The sequence below is a fragment of the Bacillus rossius genome (genome assembly GCF_032445375.1).
Source record: "Bacillus rossius redtenbacheri isolate Brsri chromosome 4 unlocalized genomic scaffold, Brsri_v3 Brsri_v3_scf4_2, whole genome shotgun sequence".
Lineage (NCBI taxonomy): Eukaryota > Metazoa > Arthropoda > Insecta > Phasmatodea > Bacillidae > Bacillus > Bacillus rossius.
In genome coordinates this window covers 46,087,454-46,115,378 of record NW_026962011.1, presented here as the reverse complement: position 1 = coordinate 46,115,378, position 27,925 = coordinate 46,087,454, and the positions used below count along the sequence as shown (strand labels likewise).

Here is a 27,925-nt window from a genome sequence, read left to right as displayed (position 1 = left end):
CCAGTAGTTATTGCTTGATGGTCAGGCAGTCAGTGTAGCTAAAACAATAATTTTTTTTTGGCAAACCGTACAATTATTATCCATTGCAATTGTTAGTTGCATTGCAGGGTTTTTCTTTTGGGCTGGCGCTAATAACTATCATCATTAATATGCATCATAACTTTTAAAAAGGTTTAGTTCCGGATACGCGATCGGCGTACATTAAAAATAGACCAATGACGATCTGTTAAACATCAAAGGAAAATTGAAATGATTCTAAAATTCTATCGACATACCAGAAACGATCCACACTGCAAGAAGTTCCCTCGGCAGCGACTCTGGGGCAGACAGTCTCAACGCGTGTCTTCAGAGAACGCACGTTGTAGCCGAGTACTGACGCACGCAATGCGTATATAAATTTCGCTGTCACTTGTTATCAGATTTTACAATGTTTACCGGGAATGAACATTCCAGATAGAGTGCCTAAACATTTCTGGATACACAGATAACAGGAATACTTAAGTTAACAGATTACAAATTTAATCTCGCAGGAAAAACAAGCCTCGAACAATGTATTTTAAAGTATCTGCATAAGAGTAAAAAATAAAGCCACAGAATGCGAAAGTGATTGACATAAATTATTACTGTTTACTTTTGATGCAAAGAGGAAGCTCAGAGAATAAAATAAAAACCTCGATATTCTAGGCCCGTAAAACCATGGAGGTAAGAACAGGTGACATGATTTACATTCGTTTTTGGCTGAGGTAAGTGCAACTATAATCATAGAAAAAATATATAATTGTGCGAATCCATTTATTTAAGCATTCAATACAAAAAAAATGACAAAATATTTAGGAGATTTTTCTTAAGATTTATAATTACCGTTGTTTCTAATACACTAACAAGGGGACCATCAAGTATGGTACAAACGGATTTTAATGGGTCTAATATATATGTCGTGGAGGGGGAGGCCCCCAGAGTACAAGGGTTTTGTCAAATGCGCCTTAGTTTTCGCGAAAATGGCGGTTAAAGTTTTATACGAACGTTTCACACCGGTACATTTTCTGGTAGTGCCAGGCGAGCCAGTCTAGTCGGTAAGGCTCTTGCCTGGCAGCCGGCCGGTAAGGGTTCGCTTCCTGCTCATAGAATTTTTTTTTTATTTCATAATTTTTTAATAATTCTTATTTTAACGCTGAAATAAAGAGTCAAAATATATTTTATTTTTGCGTGATGTATTTTTATCAAACATACTTGGGCAACGATTGCTACCTGATTTTGCCGTTCCCAACCTTTCTTTTAATAATCGCTATTATTCTGCAGTTACGGTAGGCGAGTCCTAATGGGATTCTAATCTTTTAAAGGGGAAATAAATGGTCAGGAAGTAATGAACTATAACATATCATTCACTCGTTATATATAATGCTATTCAATGTGATTTTAAAACACTTCTAGTACGAATTTAATACATCGCCGCTAGCGTTAAAATAAGTATTATAAAATTATGAAATAATCAAAAAATAAAATTTCTACGAGCAGGAAGAACCCTGACCGGCCGGCTGCTAGGCAAGAGCCTTACCAACTAGGCTAGGCTGGCTCGCCTGGCGCGACGGAAAATGTACCGGTGTAAAACGTTCGTATAAAACTTTAACCGCCATTTTCGCGAAAACTAAGGCGCATTGGACAAAACCCTTCTAGTTTAGTACTCTGGGGGCCTCCCTTCACAACATATACAAGACCCATTAAAATCCGTTTGTACCATACTTGGTGGTCCCCTTGTAAGATAAATTCTGCTCTAAATGCGACCTGTGTACACCACATGTTGATAAAGCACTGTCATTATTCCCAAAACTGAATTCAAAACCAAACGCCAATGCGGCGTATACATGGGGAATTATTTGTTGAAGATAAGTCAATATTTACTTCAAGCTTTCCACTAAATTATTAGTCATGCTTTAAGAAAGCCAAAATTTGTAATATTATAATATGAAATGTTTTATGGCCTAAAAACGTTTGAACCCAATATGGCATACTTAAGTTCCAATCCACGCCCCCCCCCCCCCCAACAAAAAATAAAAAAATAAAAAAATTAATAAATCCTGGAGACTTATATCCCCTCAAAACCCAAAATGTTACACTCTCTTCACCCAGCTGGTGCAGGATGTGTTTACCAAGCACTCTGAGCGTTTGGAAACTTCACTCTCCCTGCGGGTAGCAGCGCGGATGAGGCGGGGTGCATGACGTGGCGCGCTCTTGAGCCACAGACCCGGATCAACCCCGAGATCGACGGACCAGCAGGGTGGGGGGGGGGGGGGGGGGGTCACCCCCTCGACAACTCGGGCGCCCATAGAAATTGGGGAAAGGTGCGGGGTGGATGAAGACCGAGTGGCAGCACGCACGCACCCCGCAGCTGGGACGGACAGCTGTCGTCGGTGGGACCAACACACGGACACAAATCGAATTTCACGAGCATCGGAAGTGGTTCGAAGCTCACTGTAAATTTAACGTCTCGTCATGAGCATCTCAACATAACCTTACCGAGGACGGCGGTAGAGAAGTGTGTGTGTGTGTGTGTGTGTTTAAAACCACGTCATAGCAAAAAAAAATTACCTAAATATTAATTTTAATTTTATTTTGCATCAGATTTAGTTATTAATAAACAACGCAGGCTTTAGCGGCCATTGACTGAAGTTGCTTGGCTTCAGGGTTGTAGCCGCATAGGACGCTGTCCAGGTTTAAATATTGCCTGTATGTACGTTTACTGTTGTCACAACATGTTTATCGCGTTGTTGTTGTTACGAGGACTCTAGCGACGAGGCTGGCGAGCGACCACTTGGTGAGCGAAAAGTGGACGACGAGAGAGTATTGCGAGGCAGTGTGTTTGCAACGAGGTGCGCAGTTAACAAGACGAGAAGTAGAGAGAACCACTGTCGAGCCGAGCTCCTGCGGGGAAGGTCGATTGTGAACTTTATAAGACATTTTATTAAGAGTTTCCGATTTAAGTAATAGAGCAATATTTAAGCTAAAGAAAAAAAAACTAGTTAATTCACTGGGCTATCCTTCCAACATGTTTTCCCATTTTCCCACTCGTAAAAATATCAAGTGGCCCACCAGTCAGGGGTGTATTTGTGTTAGTAAGCCAGGATAATAAGTGCGACGTTCGCCGGTGCATTTAGCGCGGTATTATCTGCACGACCCCGAAGTTGCGCGCAGTCTTCTCGTCGTTCAAACAGCAACTATGAAATGTGAGAGGTAGTCATAACATTTTACGACGGGAAAAAAAAAAATGAAGATAAAGGTGTATGTAATGCAAGTCTCTCGAGTGCTTTGAAGAATCTGTACCGCTTGTTTCATGAATAAAAAATTTATTCTGATTACAATTAGCCGATTGCATTCAACAAATTTTAGAACAAGTTATATACGTATTATCTTTGAAAGATTTGTGCAATGGGAGTGCATGACTTGATGTAGGCTTTTGGACATACGCCATGAGCATAGCAATGGCGTATGTCCAAAAGCCTACATCAAGTCAAGTTATATACGTATACATACATACACTAAACATGGCAGCGGTTGTGACCGTCCAACTTGGTTTGAAAAGTGCTGGGAGTGACAAGGCCCCAAGAGCTTGGAACTGCAGTAAATGTTGTTTCGCGAAGACCCGTCGCGCACGCGGTCCCTGGAAAGCACGTGGCTCTTGGACAGGCGGGCCACAAGTTAATGAAACCAATTCTCGGGCGGCTTCCGGACAACGAGATGCGGCGGAGTCTTCTCGGAATAGCGCGCGCCAGTCACCGCGCGGCACTCAGTGGCGCATACGTTACGTTACTATCTCTTACCATGTCACCAACGGGTCGTTACCACAACGCCGAAATAACATAACGCCGAATGTTAAAATTGACCACAGCGCCGACAGCTAGAAAACTGCTGTGTACCACAACGCCGACAGCTAGAAAACTGCTGTTTACCACAACGCCGAAATAACAACAGAATTAATTTGTGTGTGTTTCTTAAATGTACCTTAATGCCGAAATACCACAATCAAACATAACCTTACCTAACCTAGTCTAACCTAACCTAGTCTAACCTAACCGAGTCTAACCTAACCTAGTCTAACCTAACCTAGTCTAACCTAACCTAGTCTAACCTAACCTAGTCTAAACTAACCTAGTCTAACCTAACCTAGTCTAACCTAACCTAGTCTAACCTAACCGAGTCTAACCTAACCGAGTCTAACCTAACCGAGTCTAACCTAACCTTTGTGGCAGTCCTGCAATGACTTTCGGCGTTAGTGTATTTCGGCGTTAGTGTATTTCGGCGTTAGTGTATTTCGGCGTTAGTGTATTTCGGCGTTGTGGTGCGTCCCCGTCACCAACGGTACGCAAAAACACCTACATCCTGACATCGACGATGAATAAATAAATCCCTTTGTCTGTCGTCAAGAATAAATGTCACGATTATAATTAAACAGTTGCAACATCGGTTGTAAATATTCTGCACTGTTTCGCAAATACTTATTTGTTAAGCACTCCAAGCTTTTTAATTTATTCAGCTATTACGCAATTGTTAAAAAATTATCTATTATTAATGCCTGATATTGGTATCAATAAACAAGTAACTTGAATTTTGCATACAAATAATAACAAATAAAATAAAACGACTAAAGTTATATAAATACGGCTGATGAAGTATAAAAACAACATAACAAAAAAAACGAAAAAAAATCAGTATTCAATATTAATATAAAAACATATATCAAATCATTTAATTTTATAAAATAATTTTGATAAATTTAAATTAATTAAAACTAATAAATATGCTGAATGTTTATTCTAATTAATTAATATTTATTACGTATTAAATAAAATGTAATAATTTATAATTCTAATAAATTATACATACAGGAACATAACCTCACTTATATACACTTGAATTTTTTTTATAAACACCATTTTTATTACTAATATTCACAATACATAAATGTTTTAATGATATGGACCAATATTCATTATCAATCACTAAAGTATAATTAAAAGCACATGCATATATAATTTTTATTTATGTAGCTTTTTTTCATCCTGTCAAATTTTGTTGCATGTTGAGCGCGCATTATAAAATTTATTATGCTCATTTTTTTCATAATGCGCCTAAAGAATAACTTCAAAGTATATTTAGCCTATTCATATTGTATTATTAGTTTAATAAGTGTGAAACTAATTCTTAGTCCGTCTATAGTCTGAATAGTATTTAGGCGAAATAATACCATACTATATTTATAAAAAAAAGTTCTATATTTATTATTCAAGCAATTTTATTGAGTGTTATCTGTTCTAGCAACAAGTAGCGGCATCTGATAAACATCATCGGGCCTTCCTACATCCCTGCTCGAGGAGAGGCGTCGAATGGCGGGACAGGCGAACAGGGGGGGACAGAGGAACAGGGGGGGACAGAGGAACAGGGGGGGACAGAGGAACAGGGGGGGACAGAGGAACAGGGGGGGACAGAGGAACAGGGGGGGACAGAGGAACAGGGGGGGACAGAGGAACAGGGGGGGGACAGAGGAACAGGGGGGGACAGAGGAACAGAGGGGGACAGAGGAACAGGGGGGGACAGAGGAACAGGGGGGGGGAAAGAGGAACAGGGGGGGGGACAGAGGAACAGGGGGGGGGACAGAGGAACAGGGGGGGGGACAGAGGAACAGGGGGGGGACAGAGGAACAGGGGGGGGGGACAGAGGAACAGGGGGGGGGACAGAGGAACAGGGGGGGGGGTGACAGAGGAACAGGGGGGGGACAGAGGAACAGGGGGGGGGTGACAGAGGAACAGGGGGGGGGGGCAGAGGAACAGGGGGGGGGGCAGAGGAACAGGGGGGGAGGACAGAGGAACCAGGGGGGACAGAGGAACCAGGGGGGACAGAGGAACAGGGGGGGGACAGAGGAACAGAGGGGGACAGAGGAACAGGGGGGGACAGAGGAACAGGGGGGGACAGAGGAACAGGGGGGGACAGAGGAACAGGGGGGGGACAGAGGAACAGGGGGGGACAGAGGAACAGAGGGGGAAAGAGGAACAGGGGGGGACAGAGGAACAGGGGGGGGGACAGAGGAACAGGGGGGGGGACAGAGGAACAGGGGGGGGGACAGAGGAACAGGGGGGGGGACAGAGGAACAGGGGGGGGACAGAGGAACAGGGGGGGGGACAGAGGAACAGGGGGGGGGACAGAGGAACAGGGGGGGGGTGACAGAGGAACAGGGGGGGGGTGACAGAGGAACAGAGGGGGACAGAGGAACAGGGGGGGACAGAGGAACAGGGGGGGACAGAGGAACAGGGGGGGACAGAGGAACAGGGGGGGACAGAGGAACAGGGGGGGACAGAGGAACAGGGGGGGACAGAGGAACAGGGGGGGACAGAGGAACAGGGGGGGACAGAGGAACAGGGGGGGACAGAGGAACAGGGGGGGACAGAGGAACAGGGGGGGACAGAGGAACAGGGGGGGGACAGAGGAACAGGGGGGGACAGAGGAACAGAGGGGGACAGAGGAACAGGGGGGGACAGAGGAACAGGGGGGGGACAGAGGAACAGGGGGGGGGACAGAGGAACAGGGGGGGGGACAGAGGAACAGGGGGGGGGACAGAGGAACAGGGGGGGGGACAGAGGAACAGGGGGGGGGACAGAGGAACAGGGGGGGGACAGAGGAACAGGGGGGGGGACAGAGGAACAGGGGGGGGACAGAGGAACAGGGGGGGGGGGTGACAGAGGAACAGGGGGGGGGACAGAGGAACAGGGGGGGGACAGAGGAACAGGGGGGGGGGGACAGAGGAACAGGGGGGGGGTGACAGAGGAACAGGGGGGGGGCAGAGGAACAGGGGGGGAGGACAGAGGAACCAGGGGGGACAGAGGAACCAGGGGGGACAGAGGAACAGGGGGGGGACAGAGGAACAGGGGGGGACAGAGGAACAGGGGGGGGACAGAGGAACAGGGGGGGAGGACAGAGGAACAGGGGGGGACAGAGGAACCAGGGGGGACAGAGGAACCAGGGGGGACAGAGGAACAGGGGGGGACAGAGGAACAGGGGGGGACAGAGGAACAGGGGGGGACAGAGGAACAGGGGGGGACAGAGGAACAGGGGGGGACAGAGGAACAGGGGGGGACAGAGGAACAGGGGGGGGGACAGAGGAACAGGGGGGGGGACAGAGGAACAGGGGGGGGGACAGAGGAACAGGGGGGGGGACAAAGGAACAGGGGGGGAGGACAGAGGAACAGGGGGGGAGGACAGAGGAACAGGGGGGACAGAGGAACCAGGGGGGACAGAGGAACCAGGGGGGACAGAGGAACAGGGGGGGGGACAGAGGAACCAGGGGGGACAGAGGAACAGGGGGGGGACAGAGGAACAGGGGGGAGGACAGAGGAACAGGGGGGGGACAGAGGAACCAGGGGGGACAGAGGAACAGGGGGGGACAGAGGAACAGGGGGGGACAGAGGAACAGGGGGGGACAGAGGAACAGGGGGGGGACAGAGGAACAGGGGGGGGGGACAGAGGAACAGGGGGGGGACAGAGGAACCAGGGGGGACAGAGGAACAGGGGGGGACAGAGGAACAGGGGGGGGACAGAGGAACAGGGGGGGGGACAGAGGAACAGGGGGGGGGGACAGAGGAACAGGGGGGAGGACAGAGGAACAGGGGGGGGGGACAGAGGAACCAGGGGGGACAGAGGAACAGGGGGGGACAGAGGAACAGGGGGGGACAGAGGAACAGGGGGGGACAGAGGAACAGGGGGGGACAGAGGAACAGGGGGGGACAGAGGAACAGGGGGGACAGAGGAACAGGGGGGGACAGAGGAACAGGGGGGGACAGGAGGAACAGGGCGGGACAGGAGGAACAGGGGGGACAGGAGGGACAGGCTGGGGACAGGAGGGGGACAGGAAGGGGACAGGAGGGGGACAGGAAGGGGACAGGAGGGGAACGGAGGGGGACAGGAGGGGGACAGGATGGGGACAGGATGGGGACAGGATGGGGACAGGATTGGGACAGGCGCCAGGCAACACCGTCGCGGCGGCGAGCTGCGACGCTGCAAGGTCGTCGCGACCCGCGAGGCTGAGTAGTCGGCCGCCGCCACTTGCGAATTTCACGTTCGAAAATTAAAAAAAAAAAAAAAAAAAATAGAGCTTAAACTACTGCCCCTGAAGACTCGGCCTCACACACCATGTTAAGTTATTTCATCCCTTCGTCATTATACAGTTATTTGAGGATTTTTACCGTAATTTATCACGATAGCCATCTTGAATTTTATGTTTCAACCTCCAATTATTCCCAATATAGACAAATAGCACTTTTTTTTTAAAGGTTTTTTTATTTTTTATTTTGAAATCTCGCCAAATAATCCATCTTAACTTGCGAAGTATAGAATAAAACATTTTTAAAGTATTAAGTTGCAAGATTAAATTTTTTTTTGCCCCAGTCGTGCAAATAAAACTTTTTTTCCTCTCTCTAAAAGCACAGAAAGTTTGATTTTATTTGGAACCGTTATCAATTTAAGGGTAATATAATAGTATAATGTAAAACCTTTTTTTTTGTCGCAGCAAAATGCCTACATAATAATTTATATTTTCAAAAGACTAAGAGGCTAGCAAGTTCAAACAGAAAAAATTCTCGTGTTGTCTATCAGGAATTAATTTCGACTGCCGAATATTACGAGTTTGAAAATAATTCCGCGACTGGAATATCCGGAACGCACCAAAGCGTCGATTCCTCTCGGCACAACGCGAGCAACTTGCAGGGGGGAAAAGGGGGGGGGGGGAGTGGAGGCGCCCAGACAGTCAGCCATCGCTTTCGGGTCGGGAGAGGCGCCGACGCGAACACTGGGGTAACGAGGCGGGAGTTATTTAATTAGTTGGCGTCGTTTGTCAGGGCCGCAGCCGCCGCGGGTCGTGACGTCACCGGCGACATTCCTGCGGCGAGTTCAGGGTCTCGCGCAGACACACCACATTTTTCTTGATCTTCGCGGAAAATAGCAGAGCAGCAGGCCTTAGTGTTTTTTTTTTCCTCCCAGTAAATTGGTGCTCGGCTATTTGTTACGTTAAAGTCATCCGACAACAGACTTGTGTTTGATGCAGTTCTACATACCTACCCAGCATCATGCACAAAACTGTATAAACATCCTTACGAAACATTTTCCCCACTCTTAATATATTTTGGTTAAGGTACAGTTTCGCATCAAATACCATTAACCACTAGCTGTATTATAATATGTTACGTTAAAATACAATTTTATACGTTACGCGGAACAGTTGCTCCCGGGAACAATGTTTTTTGTTTTTTTTCGCGTATCCAGTTTATATCAAAGCCTCCAGAAAAAAAATATATATATTTTGGTAGTTTTACAGTTCCAAATCACAAAAACTTTCGATTAATTTAAATTTTTACGTTAAAATACAATTAACTTTGTTCCTCACGGCAACAATGTTCCTCGAAGTTTTATACATATTTTAAATAAAATATATTTTTTTGGTATTTAAGTATGCAGTTTTGAATCACAAACCCAATTCATTTCATTATATTCTTATTTTATTTTAAAAAACAACTGAATATGCAAACAGGAACAATTATCAGTATTTTAAATACGACGAAGATAATATTCAAATTATAAATCACATGATTACTGCCCATGCAGTTTTTGCTACGGTTGAAAATCATACATATATATATATATATTTGAATATCACACACACACATATATATTTAAGTTTTAAAAGCCATTTAATCAACGCTGACTTGGTAAAAGTCATTTACGAATATTCAACACATTACTGGGTCAATTAAAATCATAGGTGAACTCGAAAATACGAAAATAAAAATATTTAAGGGGATATGGAGATCACCAATGAATATTGAAAATTCACCAAACGTAAAAATAAACCTTTGGTGTCATCAGATTGCAAAAGAGTAGGAAAATAAGTGTGGGGTGAAGAAACACGAGAAAGGAGGAGGAAGGAAAGAGGGGCTATATAATATCACCAGGCCTGGCCATCCACTAAACTTAGTAACGAGTACTCAAGTTTCTCCGGATGCTCGTCCACCAATGCCAAACACTGGAGAAGGAAGAACTTAGGAGCAAATGGTGGAAAGCCAGAAGGAGTGTGGGGTGGTTTATGCCCGAGACACGTGGAGGAGGCGCGCAGCCCAAACGGGGTTGCTATGGAAACAGGGCATTAACTTCCCCTGGCTGCGTACTCCCCCTCCCCGCCCAAAGAACTGCCGGGATAACTCGTTACGCCCTCTTGTGTGGGCACAGCGAGGAAGCAACCGCAAACAACGGCCATCCAGGGTTAGTTCTTTAAAAAAAAGGACAAAAAAACTTTTCTCTTTTGCATCGATTCCCAAAACCAGCGAGTAGAGAGAGGTTGTAGTTACCGCCAGATTTTAACTCGACATAATACATTAACTTTATAGCAAAGTATAAATTTAAATTAACTGAAATTTATGAAAACCATTAAGTGTCACAGCACACTACTGCATAGCATCCGTTACAAAGATAAAAATCAAATTTAAAATGTAGCTGTGGAGTCTAGCTATATAGCTTACGTTAGTAAAATGACGAGCTCTGGTCTTATTATTATTATTTATTTTGGAATTAATGATGAGAAGGTACGATTAGAGCTTTTTTTATTTGCGATTATGTCTCGTCGACGGGGATGCATTATAGACAGACACATAACTACTACTGCAATACAAGAAACTTGAAACTAGCCGTGGACTATTAAAAAGAACCATCTCAGCATTGGCCTGCCAGAAATTATTCCGACAAACCTTAGAATAAAAAATTGTATTAGGCTGAGTGGACCGGAATTATAACCAAAGGCTTCAGCAACGAGTATAAAGACCTACCATTGCAGCACACTATTCGGTGCAGCGGTGTTGAGGAATAAAGGGGTAAAACAAAAACAGACCCCGAACAACCGGGGTATAAACCAATGCCAAGTGAGTCTGCTGTGGTCTTCCTTCGTCTTCTGCAACACGGAGGCGAAACACAAGTATGGAAATTTTACACAGGAAAAAAAATATTCCCGACCCACCCATTATTACAATCCGGAATAACGGCCAACCTATCACGAATCCCAGCCACCACACCCATAGTCCGCACTCGGTGCTTCAAGTAGAAGACGCGTTCAGCGGCCAAAGCGCTGAAAGCAACAACGGAGATCATACGGAATTAACCAACTACAACAAGAAGCAAGGTGGGTTTCTTTTATTCCACGTAAAATAAGTCGGGGGGGTGGGGGGGGGGGGGAAACGAGGAAGAACATTGTCCATACTTCATAATCAAAAACGGCGCGGGCGGCCACACCACAGACGCCAATTAGAACGAGCAGAAATCACGACCATAGGGAAAAGGGTTGGGGGAGGGGGGGGGGGAAGCGTCGAGCTCAGGGGCCCGCGGACCGGAAGGAAGCGCGGCTGGTCAAACATCCGGCGCGGCGGGACGCGTTCCGCCGGACACCGCCTACGTCACGGCCCGCACCTCGGCCGCATCCGGCGACATTCCCCGCTCGCCGTCGCCATCGCTCGCGAAGACACGCGACTACCATCACATTAGTTCCCGTCAATTGGGACTCGTCCATTTTTCATTAATTATTTATTTATTTTTTATTTATTTATTTTATTCACGAACAAAATTCAGCACTAGGCCGGTTTGCAATTTACTCGTGTCATTACACTACATCATAAAAATAAAACCCTTTTACACTGAATTTTGGCACCACACTATTGAATACAATAAATTAAGGAAGCTTAATGAATAATATAAATTAAGAAAAAAAAACACTAAAAACTATTCCAAAAAATCACTTGGAAAAATAACTTAAATGTAAGGGTTCGTAGCTATATAATACAATATGCCACATCTATTTTTAATATTTTTTTATTTGTTTATCTATTAATTAATTTTTATTTATATATTTTTATTTATATATTTTTATTAATTCTTTTTTTTTGTTTATATATTTTTTATTAATATTTTTTTTATTTGTTTATCTTTTGAGTAAATTATATCTTCCATAAATTTTATACCTTGCTGCAGTCTGATATTAGTAACAGACTTGACTGCAACAGAAAATAACTTTTTCTTCTTCACGGCAACTACAGCTATAGTAATATCTACCATTAGTCAACGCGTGATGACAAACGAGTAAATGGCCACAGTTAAGATCCTGTTGCAGCCATGGCAAATAATAATAAAAAAATTCAAGGTGTCAATGAACAATTCCAATTTAATTTAATATTCTTAGCCGCCTTGGTTGATTTTTTACTTTTTTATATGTTGCCGACTTGCCATGGTTATCGAATACTGATATACAGTTAAGGGAAGGAAATGAAACGTTCATATCTTGATTTATAGCGTGATCAGATAAGCATGAATCAACTAACGAAAAAAATGTTATCTTAATGTATTTAAAATACACTAACAAAATTTTACTACTGAACATTAAGAGTCATCATTAATTATCATTATAACAATTACATCAATAACATTAATTATCATCCCTTGCACAAATTTATCACCCATTTTATTACACTTAGCAAATATATGTTGAAAATATTAGTGATAAAACAAATTGCAAGGGAGGTATCGAGTTACAGTATCCAAAAGACCCTTAAACATCAGTAAGATACGCCATGTTATTTTTTAAATATTTTATTTTTTATATTTAATATATTATTATTTTATTATTTTTTAAATAATCAACATGGCGTATGAAACGAGCCTTAGTGATAACGCAAATAACTACTCCAAATTAAAATTAGCCTAGTTCACGAGGCGGGACGAACCCACGGGGACACAATGGTAACTACTGGAGGAAAGGAAAAGTAGGCGCGCAAAATTTAAGTCAACGTAATGTTTAGTGTAGATCGGGAGATTAATTTAAGAAAACTAAGGGATCCAACCCCTCCCCCCCCCCCATCCCCCGACAAAAATCCATACAAATACACGTTAAACCAATTTAAGGACTATTTCAGGACCTTTAATAACATTTTCTTACAGCCTTTATTTATATTACATGGTGATATGCACTACTGAGTGAAAAAAAATATGATCAAATGTTATATAAAATAGAACTAAGTACTAAATGCAGGAACGCGTTGAAAATTTAAAAGCACATTAGCAAAAAAAGATGCTGGAAATTAAAGTTGAAGTAAATTCCAGCACTGGTTATTTCGAGATTTTTTTCGTTACTTTCGTGACCAGTTCTCAAGATTAGTTAATTTTTTCGTGACTTTCGTGACTTTCTTGACCCGAAGACACACCGGTAGTGTGTATGACGTAAAAATATCAAATGAGCTAATTGGCGCCATTAGTGCAAAAAACCTCGCTACGTAAAACCTTAACCCAACTTACGCAGATACACGGGAATGATGTCCCAAGCGGGGAGGAGGGGGGGGGGGAATCTCTACGTCACATGCCAGTCATCTAGTCACTCTTTCGGGGAAGTCAGTTCTATCTCGTGCCGACCTCCGTGGCGTAGTCGGATGCACACCGGCTTACGGTGCGAGGGGTCCTGGGTTCGAGTCCCGGGTAAGGCATGGGTGTGACATTTACATGCTGATATTTTGATTACCTCGGAATGAAATTGATGACTGCACTGACACAAATTGAACCATTGGCTGTTTGGCGTTTCGCTGTAGGCCACATAAATTAAGAAAGAAAGAAAAGTTCTATCTCACAGGACGTCATCGCGTCCTGTCTCGACCAAGCTTCCTCGCCGCAACTGGGTCGGGAGATCGGTTCACGAGACGCCCACGGAGCACAGCCGACCGCCCCGCGCATACTAAAACCTTACAGAACAAAAGGTTGTTTGCCGCACGTAGGTGCAACCACGCAACGGCGTCGTGTACCTGCTAACTTTCTCGCAACGGTCCACTCTCGCTGCTACACTTGCTCTGTTAGCGAACAGGAGTCCCCACACCCGACACTTCAAATACCACCGCTCAATGTTCAGCATGGCAAATTCTTGTCACATGTTGATTTACGATTTAATTCTTAATAATATGGCCACTGAAACTAATCCACTCTTACTTACCTAGGCTAACAATTAACACGGATAACTAGTAAGAAATGGGCGAGAAAAATACAAAGTGAGAGAAAAAAATAGATTCTTCGCCAAAATGACCATCTATTGGCTCAATGCCCAACCAACATTGGTTCCTTATGCCAGAATCCTCCCATTACCCAACACCCAGTGCTATTTTAACCGCTGCAGCCTGTTTACTGCCAGGGTAGTAAACACGCTTTATGTACACATTGTTAAAAGAGCATTCTAAGATGAACGCGGCTTATATATATCACCTAGGCTAATTTTATAGTTTCTGGTAACTACAAACCCCGGCGCGCTAAATTTTTTGCTTATGAATGTGTAACGGAAGAATTAAAATAACCACTGGGGAATTTTTATATTATTGGACTGAAGAGTAAAACAATGTGTACTAAGACTTTATCGGTAGGGGAAAAAAAAAACAAATACCGTAGATTTTACCAGGATAATACAACTAGGTAATTAATTATAACGGAAAATAAAAACACGTGGGCGTGCCTTGAAGTACTCGCCAGATTTGTGTAACATCTAACCTCGGTAACGAGCAAATTCAAGTGTACTCATGTTGCAAATGCACTTATAATACGAAACTCGGGCACGAAATTTAACTTAGAATTCTCTAAAATAATGCCGAAAGTGATAAATACGCTTATGTTTTCAACTACATTTCTTGACGGAATCACAAGTAGTTCTCACACCCTCCGCTAGAATTCGCTGCCGGAGGAGCTACGTAGACTATTGAATAATTTGATTAGTAGATCGAAATTATTAACTATATAATGAAACGACTCCGATGAAAGCGAAAATGACTTGAAAAAAATAATACTAAATTCCAGCTTTGGACCTGATTTTTGTCATGGTATTTTATTAAAATACTGCCCATCTTGTTAACATTCATTTAACAGTTAATACTATAAAGTTTCCCTTTGCCTTTGTGAACTTTGGTTCGCGCCATCCACCACAGACGCCAGCACCATGGTTACACATTTACGTTCCATTAGACTTCCGTCCCATTTAAGAAATTACTCCCATCAAATGCCTTCTACCGAAAGTTAAGATGTTATAAACATTTTGAAAAAAGGTTTTACTAGTATTACAGCTAGAGAATTACGAAATGTTTGCTTTCTCATTACAAAATACGATAAATATCTTCATATTAATGTGGGTTACCGAATCGGGGAAACTTATAAGAACTTGAAACTCATTGCTGAGATGATACTTAGAAAACTTGTTTAAAATCTGCTTAGTAACACTGACTGACAGACTACGCACAGCTTAAACCGATGGACCTAGAGATTTGAAATTTGAGGACATATTCCTTGAGTATCCTAAGGTAAGGGTTCACTAACAAAGGATTTTACGAAAAGTAGCTCCCAAGGGTGGTTGCGGGGGCGTTAAAGATCTTAATTTCAATTTTTTCAATGCTAGTTTTCATTGTTGGTTCTTTATTCGTTTCAATGCCAAGGGCTGTTGCATTTCTGATGCCTTTTGCGTCTCATGACGACGGTTATTACATTTTAATACTTTGTTTACTTTTAGATCTTAAGCTGCGAATGGAGTTGCAGGGACGTTAAATATCAAAAGTTTTCCCTATTTTAAGTACATGTCCTGCAGACTTGAAATCTGGCAGTGATGTTCCTTATGCTGCATAGTCATCAAACGAGGAAGAGGTTTACAGAAAATTAGCTCCCAAGGGGGGGGGGGGGGGGGGTTAGCCCGGGAAACGCTGGGTACTTCAGCTAGTACAGAATAGGTTTTCAATGGAAAATTGTCGAAGTTACCATTTTTTTTAATGTCGTGGCCTGTATTGATAATCGAAGTGAGAAAAAAAGCATATCGATTGCTGGGATGTTGTATAATGTACTATTGTTAAAATAATTTCATCTGAAAAATAATATTAATTAAATTAATGAATTTTTTATGCTCTAATTGTCAAACTTAATGTGAGCTTTTGATAACGCGGATCACTTTTTCCCAAGGACCGTCAAACCTATTTCAAACTTCGCTCAAACCATCAGAAGCGAAGGTAAATGAATAGTTTCAGCTGAACTGAAATTTGATCGAATTATTCCGAACGCTGATTCGACGGCGCAAGTGTGTCGGAGGCACAGGTACGCACGGTCTTCCCACGCTGATTGGCCCAGACGCGCGGGGAATGCGGCCCGCGCGCGCCGGCGCCGCCCACGCCCAAGCACAGACCGGGGGTCTGCCAGACAAAGGGCGAGAGTTGTTCGCCTCGCCCCTGACAACCCGAGCACAATGATCCTAATGAAACGCATTGTTTTTTCTTTCTCCCCCGAACGAGGCTAACGTTCCATCTGGCATTGCGCTCCTGCAGTGAAAATTTGCCACAGCCTTGTCACTTGTCGAATTGGAAAGCAAGCCGTGTCGAAAGCACCGAGAAATTAGCGTTAGCAAACACAAAACCACGGGGGCCTTGTCCGGAACGGTTACCGCAAGCGATGAATGAGTGGGCAGGTATTTAGAGCTGCCCGACCGGAACGGAACACGTTCGTTTTGAAACAATTATCCGAAATACGAGAGAAAAAAAAAACCTTTTGACAAATAAGATAGGGGTCAGAGAAGAAAAAAAAAACTGTGCGCGTGTATTCAAGTTTCGATACCTCTACATTTAACACAAACTACAGCAAACGCTATAAAATAATAACTGTGGAGAATCGAAAAATTCGATTCCAAATCAGTGATCTTATTAAACACACAAATATTAATTTCGCAACTGCTTCACTTTCAGTATACAGTTACGTACTGGGAACGGAAGCAATAAACTATCAAGACAGCGTGAAGAATATCAAGTGAATTACCCGCGAACAGCAAATCACTAGCTGAAATAACACTTCCACCTGTAGACCGCGAATGACTCAACAACCTCACGAAAGCTTGCTGAAGTATTCGCGCCCGAGGTAGGGCCATCGTGTACAGAGTTTAAGGTTCGATCTCACACGCCATGTTTAATTTGTCATTTTCTTGTCATTAATATTAAAACGGAAGTATCATGTTAAATAGTAATGAACTGAGCCTTAAGGCTGACGTTTCAAACGCGTCAGCTGACCTACTTGAAGGTCAGATCGCACCCCGGGTGGAAGACGATAAAAATATTTCAACATTAAGGGCGGGGATGAAAAGAAAGGAACCTGAAGGATCTACATGTATGAAGGAACGCACGGTCACCGAAAACGAACTAGCTGGTTAAGTTGTTCTAACATTCTTCTTCTCTAGTTTTAGGTGCTGACTGGCAAAGGAGTGAGTGGTCAGTGTAGCCTCTTACCACCCACCAGGTTGGTGCTGGCGTCCTTGGTCACAAAATTCAGCGCTAGATAAAACATGAACCGGACTATGCGTGCAAGTGTCCCCCCCCCCTCCCCCCCCCCCCCCGGCCCAAACAGCATGGTACACTCTTTTATACTCTGGCCAATTCTTCATTCATACTATCCTCTGTGTCTTTAGGCTCCCGCGCCTCGCATCCCGCATGACTGTGCCCGGGGTATATTCCCTGTGTCTATGCATGGTTTACCTGGGTCTAACTAACTGGTTATAGTTAAGAGTTAAAGAGTGAAAGGAGTTAATCATGACATCAAACGCTGCCATGGAAGGCCAATCCCCTTCTACCACAAGATGCATGCGAAGATGACTAATCCCAGCACGACTATGCGTTAGGTCTTCGGCCTGAGACGCACCTAGGTCCCTCCCTAACCCCGGAACGGGTCGCACCATAAAGCCGAAATACCACAACGCCGAAATGCCAAATTGACCACAACGCCGACAGCTAGAAAACTGCTGTGTACCACAACGCCGAATTACCACAACGCTGAAATGCCTGAAATACACTAACGCCGAAAAATGTCATTGCAGGACTGCCAAAAGGTTACGTTAGGTTTGACTAGGTTAGGTTAGACTAGGTTAGGTTAGACTAGGTTAAGGTTATATTACGCTAGGTTCGGTTAGGTAAAGTTAGGTTTGATAGTGGTACTTCGGCGTTAAGGTACATTTAAGAAACACACACTTTCATTCAGTTGTTATTTCGGCGTTGTGGTACACAGCAGTTTTCTAGCTGTCGGCGTTGTGGTCAATTTTGACATTCGGCGTAATGGTATTTCGGCGTTGTGGTAACGACCCCCCCCCCCTTCCCAAATACACTTAGCTTTTAGTTGTATTTGAAAAGGGGGGGGGGGGAAGCTTGAACCCCGTCGAGGTTCGAAAGCGGGCCGTGGTGTTGATCGCTCAGCCAGCGAGGTTACAACAGCGGAATGGTTCATCTCACGGAAACCCACGTTACCTAATATCACTGATTGTTTCCCCCCAAAATTGTTTTAATTGTTTTAAGCATAGCGCGGGTCCCATTACAGACCGCAAACCCCGCACTGGTTTTAAACTCATACTACCCATCCATTTACTTTAAACTTAATTATTACCGCGCATGCGTTGGTACTTAGCTGTCGGCAATTTGTTGCCTCGGCACTCCCCCTGCTCTGACAGCTGTGATTACAGTACAGTTTGCGACACACACTGTTTGCAGCGTTGTCTAATTATGGGGAGAAAAAGGAACCGATAAATGCCATGTTAATTTCAACAGTTATTAAAAATTTGTCTTCGTTACAACAGAGATCACACAAGAGATTTTCAACAATCATAACACGCTGTGCTGCTGTCGCGAGAGTGATACTACTCAGCGACATACATGAGTAGCGTTCCATTGATTAATCATATGGCTTATTTTATGTTGTACACCATCGTGAATAAAAAGTTTAATATTTTTTTTAGCTTTTTATAATTTTTTGATCTTTTAAAGATTACCAAAATGTGTCTATAGACAGTATCGTCAAAGTTGAAGTCATTTTGAAAACAAATCCAATAACAAACCACTAATTATTTCACACAAGAAACTATTGTAGCAGCCTGTCACCATTAATTTCAAGTATTCCATTAAATCATGAGCTACGCTCTAACAGAGGCAATTTTCGGTTCTGTCTCTTCCGAAGTAAGAATTGTATTATGCTTTTGACGAAATACAACAAGATATATCAATAAAGATCCCAAGCTTCCGCGGCGGCCATTGTCTGGCGTTACCTGGCTTCTGGGCTGTGCCAAGTGACCCCCATCTCTGATGGCGTCTGACACGCGGTTACAACCCAGAAGCCAATCAAGTCTAGAAGACGTGTATTTTTTTGTAAATCCGCATTTAAAATTCCCATTGCAGCATACAATTTTTCAGACTTTTAAAACTTTCTTTTTATGAATTAAAAAAAAGTAATTTTTTTCTGAAACATTACACAACTGCGTCAAACTGTTGAGCTCTATATCTGGTAACAACAGCACACACATAGAAACAAGGACAGCGCTAGTGGCAGAAATCGTGTATTGGAAAAATAGCGTGAATGTCCATTACACTAAACAATGCAAGTTAAGGATGAGACGTAGTACAGTAATCACCAAAGAAGCCATTTTTTTTAAATTACACGATAGGAGATGAGCACAACCTAAAAAAAAACTGGTTGTCTGTAAAGTCGGTTTACGGACTATAGTTTAACGTGACAACGTCATAACAAAACATTGATGAAATGATTGCATACTTTTATGAATAAGATTGAATCATTTTTATTTTAATAATAAAATAATAAATACTAGAAATTATACTAGTAAACAGATTTTTAAAATGCAAGAATAATTAACCTTTATTGCAGAAATTGTTGTTGTAATTAGAAATTAAAACCACATTAACTTTACACTTCACTTTATAAACAGTCGACGAAACAGTTCACGTATAGATGACTTGTAATTAATTTTAAAAACTGGCGTTTGGCTATAAAGTTTAAATATAATTATGAACAAGTTTTCATATAAATAAAGTGTAATCAAATATCTATCATCAATTATATGAATCACCATAATTGTTTAGTCAATTGTAACATAACCTATTATTACTGCATTCGCCGACAGCGTAACTGAACACAGCATGACGGAACAATGAGCGTAACGGGATACAGCGTACCGGGACATTTTTTCGTGCGTGCAGCCAGCGTTCATCGATTTATTAGACGTTGCCACGTCAATAAAACAGTTGAAACCAAGATGGCGTCTTTCGAATCTCACGACTCCCCTTGTAAGAATCCCGGTGCGAGCGCACACCTATCTGATCACGCGAACGCCTGCCTCGGCTGTCGGGTCGCAGCAGGGAGCCGGAGAGCACGCAGGCCGGGCGCGACGCGACGTCACGCCGACTGCCGGAGGCCCGGAAAGAAAAGGTTCCACCGGACATGCCGCTCCGCGCTTTGTTCCAGCGACGCGAGGGGCGTAGCGCTAAACTCCCCTCTCCCCCCCCCCAACCCTTTTGTATTATCATCACAGCAGCGACGAACGGGATTCGGGAGCGTAGACAGAGAATACAGACACCTACCGTGCCAACACGCGCGTCTACTCAGCATCAAGGTTGTTGCCTAAACAAGGGGGGGGGGGGGGGGAGGGGGGAGGGCAGGAAAATATGTTACGTAATCGTATATGCAATTGTTTTAGAACTCATTCCATCTCCTATCCACATTTAAATAACAGAAATTGTAACTAAAATCACCTAACAAGAATAAAAACTAGTGCCACAAAAAAAAAAGATGACCCTTGAAAAAATACATAGTTATTTGACGTGACAAAATCTGATTACTAGTATAATTTCAAGTATTTATTCTTTAATTATTAAAATAAAAATGATTCAATTTTATTCATAAAAATATGCAATCATTTGATCAATGTTTTATGACGTCACGTTAAACTATCGTCCGTAAACCGACTTTACAGACAGCCAATTTTTTTTCATACATGGTGTTTGAAATCCTATCCACCAATAAAGGTAATGAATAATTAGTTTCCCCCCACACAGCGCGGCTTGCAGACGGAGCCGGGACCCGCGCGCCGAGCTGAGCCGCTGCTGCACTCTCCGCCGGACGAAGCTAATTCCACGTCACACACGTCGTCCTTGAAGCGAGTGCGGGTGTTTGGATACGTAATAGCTGGTCTTCGTGCGAGTATTTACATGTAATGAACGGTTTCTTACACGTCGCTTGGTATTGGACATATAAAAAAAATACTGAGATTACCACGGACCTGGTTGCACAGCTTCGCACGTCGAACCATGGAACGATGGATACACTCTCACATCCACCGCGCAGGACATTTCCGGGTGAGAGAAGGGCACTCCGGGTGAGAGAAGGGCACTCCGGGTGAGAGAAGGGCACTCCGGGTGAGAGAAGGGCACTCCGGGTGAGAGAAGGGCACTCCGGGTGAGAGAAGGGCACTCCGGGTGAGAGAAGGGCACTCCGGGTGAGAGAAGGGCACTCCGGGTGAGAGAAGGGCACTCCGGGTGAGAGAAGGGCACTCCGGGTGAGAGAGGGGCACTCCGGGTGAGAGAGGGGCACTCCGGGTGAGAGAGGGGCACTCCGGGTGAGAGAGGGGCACTCCGGGTGAGAGAGGGGCACTCCGGGTGAGAGAGGGGCACTCCGGGTGAGAGAAGGGCACTCCGGGTGAGAGAAGGGCACTCCGGGTGAGAGAAGGGCACTCCGGGTGAGAGAAGGGCACTCCGGGTGAGAGAAGGGCACTCCGGGTGAGAGAAGGGCACTCCGGGTGAGAGAAGGGCACTCCGGGTGAGAGAAGGGCACTCCGGGTGAGAGAAGGGCACTCCGGGTGAGAGAAGGGCACTCCGGGTGAGAGAAGGGCACTCCGGGTGAGAGAAGGGCACTCCGGGTGAGAGAAGGGCACTCCGGGTGAGAGAAGGGCACTCCGGGTGAGAGAAGGGCACTCCGGGTGAGAGAAGGGCACTCCGGGTGAGAGAAGGGCACTCCGGGTGAGAGAAGGGCACTCCGGGTGAGAGAAGGGCACTCCGGGTGAGAGAAGGGCACTCCGGGTGAGAGAAGGGCACTCCGGGTGAGAGAAGGGCACTCCGGGTGAGAGAAGGGCACTCCGGGTGAGAGAAGGGCACTCCGGGTGAGAGAAGGGCACTCCGGGTGAGAGAAGGGCACTCCGGGTGAGAGAAGGGCACTCCGGGTGAGAGAAGGGCACTCCGGGTGAGAGAAGGGCACTCCGGGTGAGAGAAGGGCACTCCTGGTGAGAGAAGGGCACTCCGGGTGAGAGAAGGGCACTCCGGGTGAGAGAAGGGCACTCCGGGTGAGAGAAGGGCACTCCGGGTGAGAGAAGGGCACTCCGGGTGAGAGAAGGGCACTCCGGGTGAGAGAAGGGCACTCCGGGTGAGAGAAGGGCACTCCGGGTGAGAGAAGGGCACTCCGGGTGAGAGAAGGGCACTCCGGGTGAGAGAAGGGCACTCCGGGTGAGAGAAGGGCACTCCGGGTGAGAGAAGGGCACTCCGGGTGAGAGAAGGGCACTCCGGGTGAGAGAAGGGCACTCCGGGTGAGAGAAGGGCACTCCGGGTGAGAGAAGGGCACTCCGGGTGAGAGAAGGGCACTCCGGGTGAGAGAAGGGCACTCCGGGTGAGAGAAGGGCACTCCGGGTGAGAGAAGGGCACTCCGGGTGAGAGAGGGCACTCCGGGTGAGAGAAGGCACTCCGGGTGAGAGAAGGCACTCCGGGTGAGAGAAGGCACTCCGGGTGAGAGAAGGCACTCCGGGTGAGAGAAGGCACTCCGGGTGAGAGAAGGCACTCCGGGTGAGAGAAGGCACTCCGGGTGAGAGAAGGCACTCCGGGTGAGAGAAGGCACTCCGGGTGAGAGAAGGCACTCCGGGTAAGAGACTCCGGTTAGTTCGGAAGGTGAGCTCGTTAAGACGATCACTGTAGCATTTTTAGTCGAATCGGAAGGAACATAAGTACGCAGTTTCTTACCTTAGTCGCACATCGGTTAAAGTGTTCGTCAACGTTGGGACAAGGAGCTGTCTGTTAGGATTCCGAATAACGTTATGGACGAGTGTAATTTTGGAATTCTCAAAAGTAAACTACCTACCGGCATTTCGTTTTAAGAACTCATCTTAAATAAAGGATAATTTAATTGAATAAAAACTCCAATGGCAGGCGAAATAAGCAACGCTTTAAAAAACAATACTAATGTTTTGACTGTAAGGAAAATCAAAGCTTGTATTAATAACTTAAGAATTTGCACGAAGCAGGATTTTAAATTAAATATAATACTTGGAAGGGGCGGAGGGGGAGGAACTGAAAAATAATTTTTCACTGGTTTAGTTATGTAATAATTTTTAATAGCAATTTTTTAAAACTGAACCAAATTTGAGAACGCCCAGGAGAAGTCGCATCGCTGTGTGTCCAATATTTCGAGATAAATGCTGTATTCAATTGCGTTCGTGGTTTTTTTTACAGGCATCAGCGAAAATGTTTTTTTTTTAGGTCTACTAACGTCCCTAAGACATTTGTCGTAATGTCTGAGTGCCGAGCAACGTTTATGCTACATTACACGAAATTACGGGCAACGATTTGTTTTATTTTGGACGGTTCATTTCGAAACGGCCCAATTAACTGGAAAGCTCTAGAGCTCCGGACAGAAGACGTTCGAGGCAGGGTATCTGCCACTGTCAACATGCTTTGTCTCCGAGGGAGACTGGCGTGGCAACATGTTTTCCGGCGAGCACATATTTACTTACGGCCGTCTGTGACCTACCAATATTTACAGTTCACCAATTCCAACCCCGCTTACAAACCCCGAGTCCAAAATGATTTAAGCCTATGATGCATTGGAACAACAAAGGTTCGCGTATTTCAACATACTTCAATACATTTCTATTTCAAGACATGGAACCTTGAGACTCGTCTATCACTCCGAATTCACGCTCAAATTAACATAATTGTGACGAATGCATTACATAAACTTACGCTGATATTTCTTTACGCGGATTCAAGAAGATGGGCTCATAAAAACACTAACTAAAAAAATTGAAATTCTCCGCGAAAGGTTGTAGTAATCTAGTTCATTTAATACTGAACACTAAGGAGAAAAAGACGGCGAAAAAAACACAAAATAAGAATACTTTGTCTTTCTAACAAAATCTTGATGTAGGCTAATAACTGACGTCTGTATAAGCTCCAAATTCCGTCCTTCGCAGTTAGGCAGCCATCGCTAACGTGGTTTTCACTGATGGGTTCCGTGTGTCTACTTGGGTGCTGAGAGCCATCGCAAGAACCCGGCTTGGAATAATAACAGTATGGACAACACTGGGCATTTCATCAGAGGACGTTTGTAACAGGCACCTTGAATAATCCAATTTTTTTTAAATGTAAAGTCAGATACAATTCATTTATATCTAATTCCAAATCGTTTATAACTTGTCAAAATTTGATATTGGTCTACTATTCCACAAACACAGCCTACAACTAGTGCCCAAAGATACACCCTCGGGTCTGTGAAACTGCAATATGCAACACGAATAATAAATTCAAACGTTGCGAGGAGATATTACTCATTAAACCATGTTCATGCGATTTCCCTAATTAAGGCTTCCCTTGTGAAAGCGAAAGTAAATAAGAAAGAGCAAGGGCGTAAATATATAGGATTCCCAGTCGGAGTTGGTGGGGGGGGGGGGGGAGGGGGGGGGGGAGGGAACGGGATTAAGTTTTATCATTCCCTTTTCACGGTTACGATTTAGCAAACGCAAGCGGGCCTCCTCAGCGAGGGGCTTTTTTGGTTCTCGGAGGGGGGAATAGGTCCACGAGAAAGAGGATACATTTTAATAGCGAGTGTTTGCAGCGGCAGCTGCGCAGAGAGGACAGCCTACTTTTCACAGACGAGAGAGCCAAACGCCCGATCGTGCATCTTCGGTTTTTTTCCCTGTTCATTGTAAATAAATATGGCGGTGTTGATAAAAGGATACTAATGGTCAATTAGGTTAGGTCAGCTACATTATAAATACTTTAAAACATTGTGGACGGCTGATTTGGTTAGGATAGCTACATTAAAGATACGGAAAAAAAAATTGGTTGTCTGTAAAGTCGGTTTACGGACGATAGTTTAACGTGACAACGCCATAACAAAACATTGATGGAATGATTGCATACTTTTATGAATAAAATTGAATCATTTTTATTTTAATAATAAAAGAATAAATACTTGAAATTATACTAGTAATCAGATTTTTAAAATGCAAGAATAATTAACCTTTATTGCCGAAATTGTTGTTGTAATAAAGCGATGAAAACCACATTAACTTTTCAATTCACTTTATAAACAATCGACGAAACAAGTTCACTTGTAATTAATTTTAAAAAAACTGGCGTTTAGCCATAAAGTTTAAATATAATTATGAACAAGTTTTCACATAAATAAACTGTAATCAAATATCTATCATCAATTATATGAATCACCATAATTTTTTAGTCAATTGTAACATAACCTAGTATTACTGCACTCGCCGACAGCGTAACTGAACAATGTGCGTAACGGGACAATGTGCATAACGGGACAATGTGCATAACGGGACAATGTGCATAACGGGACAATGTGCATAACGGGACAATGTGCATAACGGGACAATGTGCATAACGGGACAATGTGCATAACGGGACAATGTGCATAACGGGACAATGTGCATAACGGGACAATGTGCATAACGGGACAATGTGCATAACGGGACAATGTGCATAACGGGACAATGTGCATAACGGGACAATGTGCATAACGGGACAATGTGCATAACGGGACAATGTGCATAATGGGACAATGTGCATAACGGGACACTTTTTCGTGCGTGCAGCCGGCGTTCATCGATTTATTAGACGTTGTCGCGTCAAGAAACATGAACTTTGGGTGTCGGCTCTCTCGTCTGTGAAAAGAAGAGGGGCCGCAGGGGCAGGCGCGCATGCGCGGCACGAGTACGCGACGCGCAGGCGCGCCAAGGCCGGGGCCGTCTGTCCCGGGGCCCCGCTGACCCGGTGCGCGCCTCGGCGGCATTCCGGTCAGCGAGACGCGCCCGCGCGGGCCCCTTGCGAAACACGCGCTCTTCCTCCCACCCCACCGGCGTGTGCTGCCGTGCAGCTATTTCACTGCGACGCGCACGACTCCTTTGTCATCACACCGCAATCACATACTAGTTTCAGCGTTTTATTTATCTGGCAGCTGCGACTCCCCACTGCGCCCTGCCCTTGACAAGTCAAGACCACTGCCACGACAGTAGTTTATAAAACACACATAAAGTTGCAGCGTTTTCCTCACATTTATGGGAGCGAGACAGGCACCAAACCACGCCATATTTATTTCAACAGTTTTCAAGCAGTAACAAATTTTCTCTTGTTTTGATTGTGAAGATATGCCTTCATTAAAACAGACATCACATGGTAAATAGAATTTAAAATGCATAGTTTGCATGGACGGTATCATCGCATCTGAAGTAATTACAAAAAAAAAATTAATTAAAAAACTAAACGGCAGAATACACACGGGAATTTTTTTTTTTAACCAGCCTGTCACTAATAACTTGAGTCATTACACAGATATAGTATGCTTCAATGAAGCCACATTTTGAAAATTAAAAAGATAGAAGATGATTATGGTCTGGAAACTGTTGGGACCAAGATAGCGTCAGTAACTAGATTGAGGCTTAACAGTGGCTTACGGGTTCACGTTCGCTCACCAAAGAATCACTCACCCTCTTCACTTCTCTGCCTCAGCTGGGAGGCTGGCGTCACCGTTTCTTATACCCCTCAGCCCCCTTCTGGAATGGTCTGGCACCCCTTTTGGAGTGTCGCGTCATTAGGGTCGACTTGACACCCGAAGCTCCCAGAACAATGGCGTTCTAGTAACGCCATTTCAAGCAGGCGGTGCTCTAGGAACGCGCATAACATAGCAGGCGAGACAGTAAGGCACCAAGACTATTTGGAAAGGCGCTAGAAGAGGGGGAGGGGAGAGACTATAATTTCCTGGATCAAAGGGTGGCCAGCGTGTCTCCAGCCACAGTATTATATATATATATAATATATATATGTTTTGCTGGCTATTACTGGTTTACGTCTTAGCTTGCTTTTATTTAACCTTATTTATATGCAATAATTTTAATTCTCCAGTCCTGTAAGCTTTCAAGTTTGTTTCGACATTGGGCTTGTCCCCCTGATGATGTTGACTGTGTGATAACGCGAAACGTCTGAATTATTAGAAGCATTCAACCCCAAAGCTATTTCAAGAAACTTTTGAAATGAGACAAATATTTTCAGTAACGGTAGAGTAAAAGGGTTGTACAGAATGACCGGATCATCTTCCCCGGATACCTACTTAAATTTCCTCGAAAATAAAGAAAAATAAAACTAATAAAAATTGGTTGTCTGTAAAGTCGGTTAACAGACGATAGTTTAGCGTGACGTCATAACAAAACATTGATGAAATGATTGCAAATTTTTATGAATAAAATTGAATCATTTTTATTGAATTATCACTATTTTGTATGGATACAACGGAGTGAAATGAAATCTACAATTTAATTGATAAATTTACTTTTATTTGCACTCATTAAATCAAATATGTTTATTACTTTAACGAACATATTATTTTAACTATAACTTTTTGAATGAAAGTGATTGTTTAATTGGAATGTTCAATTGGCTCCATAAAATAGTATATTCCCTTGCACGTCGGTTAGGCGGTTTAACTTGATATTAAAATTTCTAAATATTTTTTTTTTAAATTCTCTTTTATGTGTCTTTTTGCTTATTGCTCTTTATTTTGGAAAAATTGAAAAATACAAAAAAAAATTAATTAATTAAAAATAGTTATTTAAAGTACTAAATTTAAAAGCTACTTTTGAAAAGCCCGCCTTAACCTAATTTAATATAATAATAGATTCATAGGCCAATCGAGTGGAAGATAGATGCGGTGCAAGCGTACAATGAGCGTAACGGGACAATGAGCGTAACGGGACAATGAG

At 43.9% G+C, this 27,925-nt stretch overlaps 1 protein-coding gene across 2 annotated transcripts in view; it reads right to left on the bottom strand.

The window, feature by feature from the left end:
- The window catches only part of LOC134542033 (A-kinase anchor protein 200-like), a 162,325-nt gene that overhangs the window by 109,601 nt on the left and 24,799 nt on the right, over positions 1-27,925 (bottom strand). The window contains exon 1 of one of the 2 annotated variants that reach the window (XM_063385879.1): positions 276-300. The exons of the other annotated variant lie outside the window; for it this stretch is intronic. The gene's annotated coding sequence lies outside the window, so the exon portion shown is untranslated. Of the gene's footprint in view, positions 1-275; positions 301-27,925 lie in introns of those variants that run through there. 2 annotated transcript variants of the gene reach the window in all.